The 6,000-nt window shown below is 41.5% G+C and overlaps 1 long non-coding RNA gene across 2 annotated transcripts; it reads left to right on the plus strand.

Moving 5' to 3' along the window:
* The first annotated feature begins 444 nt into the window (after positions 1 to 444).
* Positions 445 to 2,908, plus strand: LOC124473846. 2 transcript variants are annotated; one of them, XR_006956743.1, is made up of 6 exons: positions 445 to 718; positions 1,436 to 1,584; positions 1,741 to 1,827; positions 1,924 to 2,028; positions 2,114 to 2,245; positions 2,522 to 2,908. It is a non-coding gene; the product is annotated as an uncharacterized LOC124473846 (long non-coding RNA). The 2 variants fall into 2 exon arrangements; XR_006956744.1 differs by lacking the exon at positions 445 to 718 and adding an exon at positions 757 to 922.
* The last annotated feature ends 3,092 nt before the right edge of the window (positions 2,909 to 6,000 follow it).

A 6,000-nucleotide genomic window follows, 5' to 3' on the forward strand; every position in this document is an offset into this window, starting at 1 on the left:
AATGCGCTGGCTGGTTATATCTACAAAGCACAATAAATCTGACTCTTCTTGAGTATAAATGCCCTGAGAATGGAACATTATTACCATTATGATTATACTGCTAGACAGCTACTGTGCAGACTTGGCTTTGCTAAACAGATAATCCACTATCACAACTTGCTTGACGAATGTGGCTGGATACGATCCATGGACCTTACATTTCAAAGGAACCCGTCTTATCCCAGTGAGCTATTCTCGCTGCTTGGAAATGCTGTATTCGGTTACTTTATAAAAAAAAGGAAGTTGTTTCTCCCGTGGCGAGCTTTGTCAGATTTACATTTACATTTAGTCATTTAGCAGGCGCTCTTATCCAGAGCGACTTAAAGTAAGTACAGGGACATTCTCCCGGAGGCAAGTAGGGTGAAGTGCCTTGCCCAAGGACTCAACGTCAATGGCACTGGCCGGGAATCGAACTGGCAACCTTCAGATTACTGGCGCTACCTGGGGCAGGATCGGCTACCTAAACTCCAATCTCACCATCCAATCAGCATACTAACTGTCCAATGTGGATTGGATTTAGGCCAATCACGTCTTTGAGTGAGAATGGATACAGCCAATCACAGCGCTTCTATCCATTGTGAGTCCGTTGGAAAACTTACTGTCAGAAGAAAAGTCTGTTGGCTGTCACTGTATAAGCATACTGTTTACTGTCAGTACAAACGTACAAGAAAGCATCAAAGTAAGTGACCATTAATTGTATTATCTACTAAAATAGGAATAGATTGTATTACATCCGTCAGGCAAAGACACGTAAACATTTTGTTGTCCAGTGTCACGCTAATATTAGCAATCGCTACGTCTACAGTAACGCTACTGGTACTGTACTGTCATTTCTAATGTAATCGTGAGAGGAAACAGGCAGGATATATTCGCAATAATTCAAGTAAGTGTTATTATAACGTTAGTTGTATTGGTTACTTCATCATTTAACTAGTTAACGTGCTATAGATCTACGTTTATTAGGTACGTCTGACAAGCGGAGGTACAGTAGGTAGTTAGCTACAGTACAGACAGTGCAGTACAGTACAGTAACGTAACCAACATTCAGTATTAACTTGTCGACATTGCGGGGTCTGCTTACAGTATCTAGCTTAGTCTAAACTTTTACGGTTTTAGTGTAAATATTAACTAGTCCTTTCCTGTAGCCACTTAGTATTTAAAGTGGGTCTACCTCCAATAAATAATGGAATTTATAATGATCCTACCTGAAGCTTTGGTAAGAATGACAGCTGTCAATCATTGTAAATACAGTAAGCTGTTAAAAACTAAACAAAAACTGTTAGCAGTACAGTTTGCTTATGTTACTGTACTTATGAGTATGCACAATTTGGTTCAGCACACCATGCTTCCATACATAGTTGTAACTATGGTTATTAATATGTCTCTGTTATTTTAGATGAGCACCAAGCCTAAGAGCAAATAAATCCATGGAGATGGAGAGTGGATTGCGAGGCTTGGGCATTTGCTGGCTCAGGGGTTTGGCCTGCTGGAGGAGGCAATAGACCTGCCCCAAGGCAGCGGAAATTGCATGACCTCTATCAAAAGGTAAAGTACTGCAAAATATGTGCTTATTACTTCTTACAGTCATTAGACTGCAGGTCACTTAATGAGCAAAGGGTTTAATACAATGGTGCAGATAATATCAGACAATGGACTGTACACTGAGTGACTCTGGCTGAATAACTATTCTGATTGTTTCAGATTGAGAAATGCCCCATGCAGACTCGTGGACAGACCGCCCTATTTGGAAGGTCCATGGTCTGTAATTGTGGATTCCATGCTGTTAAGGTGATGTATAAAAAAAATGCATCTGACTATCTTCCATCTCATGTCTCTTACAATGCTGTTGCTGTTACATTACATGACATGCTGTTGTTTTAGCAGACTGCCACTCAGCTACCTCAGGCACCACAGTCTGTGGCTTCAGACTTGTCCACTGGTGCTGCAGCCCAGCCTTCTTTCCTGCAGCCCCCTCTGAGTGTGTCAATGGTAAATATTTTCTTAGTTATTCATGTTTTGTATAAATCATTTTGTATGTGCTCAATAACAAAATTAACTCTGTTTCTCCTTGCAGTTCACTAAATCACGCTTTGGTGGGTCACAGTCTGCCTCAGTGAAGCCCAATATTGTAGCAAGGAAGACCCCCAGCCCTGCTTCTCCTCCATCCTCTGTGAGGACCCCCAGCCCTGCTCCTCCTCTATCCTCTGTGAGGACCCCCAGCCCTGCTCCTCCTCTATCCTCTGTGAGGACCCCCAGCCCTGCTCCTCCTCTATCCTCTGTGAGGACCTCCATCCCTGCTGTTAGCGCCAGCCTGGAAGTAGCCACTGTGAGTACAGCGTCTCCGTTGTCTGGTTATGTTTCAAGTCATTTTGAGAGTAGCCTTTTTGAATGCAAAAAAAACATTCTTATTTGTTGTTGTCTGCGGCAGCCGACCTACTCCCCCCTGCTAATGTGCGCCTTCCATCTGCGCTCCCCCACCCAGGCCCGGCTCTCCAGTACCAACTGCCCTGCAGCACCGTGGGCCAGGCACGGTTGAAGAGAAAGGTCCCGTCCACAGATGTGACACCTGTGCCATAAAGATGCATGCCCAGCGTCAGCTCTTCCCTGCTCCACCCTCGGCCCCTCGTCTGTTGGTGCTGGCTCCGGTGACCTCACAGGTGCCTGTCTTCATTGCTGCTCCACAGGCCCTGGGAGGTATCTTCCCTGCACCTCCTGCTCCGGTCCGAAAACTAACCCGCCATGTACCCCACAACACGTGCAAGAAATGCGGGCAGTTCAGGACAGCCCAGACTGGACACAGTCAGTACAAAGGGACCGTGTACTGCCCCTCTGTAGAGGCTGTTCCCAAGGAGCAGTGGTTGGAGGACATGAAAAAAATATAGATGCCCCTCTACCCCCCTCCCAGAGGCATGGACGCTGGGCTAGTGCTCCTCTATCCCCCTCCCAGAGGCATGGACGCTGGGCTAGTGCCCCTCTACCCCCCTCCCAGAGGCATGGACACTGGGCTAGTGCCCCTCTACCCCCCTCCCAGAGGCATGGACACTGGGCTAGTGCCCCTCTACCCCCCTCCCAGAGGCATGGACACTGGGCTAGTGCCCCTCTACCCCCCTCCCAGAGGCATGGACACTGAACACTTTAATTTTGTCAATAGTTCTGTTAATGTTTTCTGTTATTGTCTATAATTACTGTTGAATAAGTGAATGGAGGGATTCACAACTGTTCTGTATATATTTAAGTTATTGTCTATAGTTACTGTTGAATAAGTGAATGGAGAGATTCACAACTGTTCTGTATCAATTTAAGTTATTGTCTATAGTTACTGTTGAATAAGTGAATGTGGGATTCACTACTGTTCTGTATATATTTAAGTTATTGTCTGTAGTTACTGTTGAATAAGTGAATGGAGGGATTCACTACTGTTCTGTATATATTTAAGTTATTGTCTGTAGTTACTGTTGAATAAGTGAATGGAGGGATTCACTACTGTTCTGTATATATTTAAGTTATTGTCTATAGTTACTGTTGAATAAGTGAATGGAGGGATTCACTACTGTTCTGTATATATTTAAGTTATTGTCTGTAGTTACTGTTGAATAAGTGAATGGAGGGATTCACTACTGTTCTGTATATATTTAAGTTATTGTCTATAGTTACTGTTGAATAAGTGAATGGAGGGATTCACTACTGCTGTATAATGGCTTTCTGATGACTGAAAATAAAAGTTTTATCACAACAGAAATGTATTTTCCTATGCTTCGTTTGTTTGTTTGTTTTGTGGATAAAAGTTTCTGCTAAATACATAAACTTAATTTTAAATATTAACTTAACAGTTATGAGTATCCTCATTGTTTTGTTTTTAACCAAACTGTGATTATGTGATTTCCAAGAATACAAAATAACCACTTGAATTTCTTGCAACAATTTAGTCAAACCAGAACCTTGGGATTAACTTGTATCCCATATATATGTCTATAGAAATAGAAATATAAGGTTTTAATTGTGATTCCTGATATACCTTAATATTTCAAAAACATTGGTGATGTAGGTATGGGCCATAAAAATCCCTTCCTTCTCCTTTTCTCTCCTTTTTTCTCTATTTTTTCATTTTTTCCCCTCTTTTCTCTTCTTCCCCCTTTCTCCCCCCTCCTTTCCTTTCTTCCCCCCCTCAGGTAGATGAATGTTCCCCAGCTTTGGCGCAATGCTCTACCCGCTCAGCCACCTGACTCCTCCATTTGACCCAAGTATAAACAGCTGTAATTCAGTCATATTTTTACATGTCAAGGTTATTGTGGTCTGAAAATGATTTGATTACATGTCCATGAAAATATGAGCAACGGCAAAGGAGTTCAAAAAAGTATGTTTTTATGAAAATTCCAAATGGCCAACGCCCAAAATGGTGGACACGGGACAATGTGATATATTTCGACTTGGTATGCCACGTAGAATCAGAAGAGACGTATAAATGAACTCAGATTTTTCTTCCTTTTACTCTACGCTTTACAAATCACAACCCCCTCTTGACACATCTGTTATGGACACTTTTCTTAATAATCTAGACTTTCCAACTTTAAGTGAAGAATTTACAAAACGTTTAGACCAGGGCTCTTCAATTAGTTTGGAGCTGGGGCCGGTTCTTGAAACTGAGGCAAAGTCAGGGGCCGGAGGATATGAGTAATCAAGTAAAAAAATCAAGACATTACAACAACATACTGAAGGAGTCAATATACTCTATTTTGTAAGTGCTTAACAACATATGCCCAAGAGGCCGCATAGGCCCAAGGACTCCAAAATCAAACCAGGTGAGCAATAACCAGGCCATATTAACAGACATTTGGAGAAAATGCAATTAACTAACAAAAACATTCACTTTATTGTACATGGCTGTACATAACAATTCTTGACAATTAATGAGATCAAAATGTTTCATATTGCATTTAACTATAATAATTGACAGAACAATCACTGTAAAAGTACAATAGTTGACCTCTTTATACAATAACAGGGTTAAGCAGTTAATCTGCTGTGGCCAAAAGTAGACAAACAATGCAGACACACTGCATTTTGCATATCTGTCTATAATTAAATAGCCTCAGATACCTCAATATTCAGTCCAGCTGAACCAAACCACATCAAGCAAAACATTAAGTGGATAATATGAGGTGAATAACATCATAATTACATCATACTGTTAAAAAAATGAACCTTAATTGCTTGCTTGACTAACATGCCTATTAACTTGCATGTCATTTGCCTACATTTGCCATCTAATCAGAATCAGAAGGGATTTTATTCGCCATGAATGTTTGCACAAACAAGAAATTTACTTTGGCAGGGAGGTGCATACATTAAACATATAGTTCAAGTCTTTTATTTGTCAGGTGCACAGAACAACACAAGGTTAGACTGGGCACTGAAATTCTTAAGACAAGACAACGCAAGCACCTGGCATAACATAACATATAAGTACACGGAAAAATTTACATCTATGCTGAGCTTAGATAAGTGAACTTCCTAAATATACAGATAGCAATAAATAAACGACTATACTAACCCTAACACTAAAACTTCCTAAATTACAGATAACAATAAATAGTACGCTATACTAACCCTAATGCACAAAAAACCTGTTTCAACCCTATAACCCATTCTAACCTAAGTGGAGTACAGTGCAATAGTGCAAATATGCAGATCAGTGACTATGTTAACGACCAAACAGGAGCCTGGTGGCGAGGTACAGTGAGGTACAGTAGTGCAATGTTACTGAAAGAGCAACCAGTAGCTGAAAGTGACAGTGTATAAGTGACTATTGTGCAGTAAAAATGTCCATATCAGTGTCCATTGAGAAGCCTGATGACCCTTGGGTAGAAACTGTTGTCCAGTCTGCGTGTGCGCGACCGGATGCAGCGGTAACGCCTGCCAGAAGGCAACGGGGTAAAGAGACTGAAGGATGGGTGGGAACAG

The sequence above is a fragment of the Hypomesus transpacificus genome, chromosome 11 (assembly GCF_021917145.1).
Source record: "Hypomesus transpacificus isolate Combined female chromosome 11, fHypTra1, whole genome shotgun sequence".
Taxonomy (NCBI): Eukaryota; Metazoa; Chordata; class Actinopteri; order Osmeriformes; family Osmeridae; genus Hypomesus; species Hypomesus transpacificus.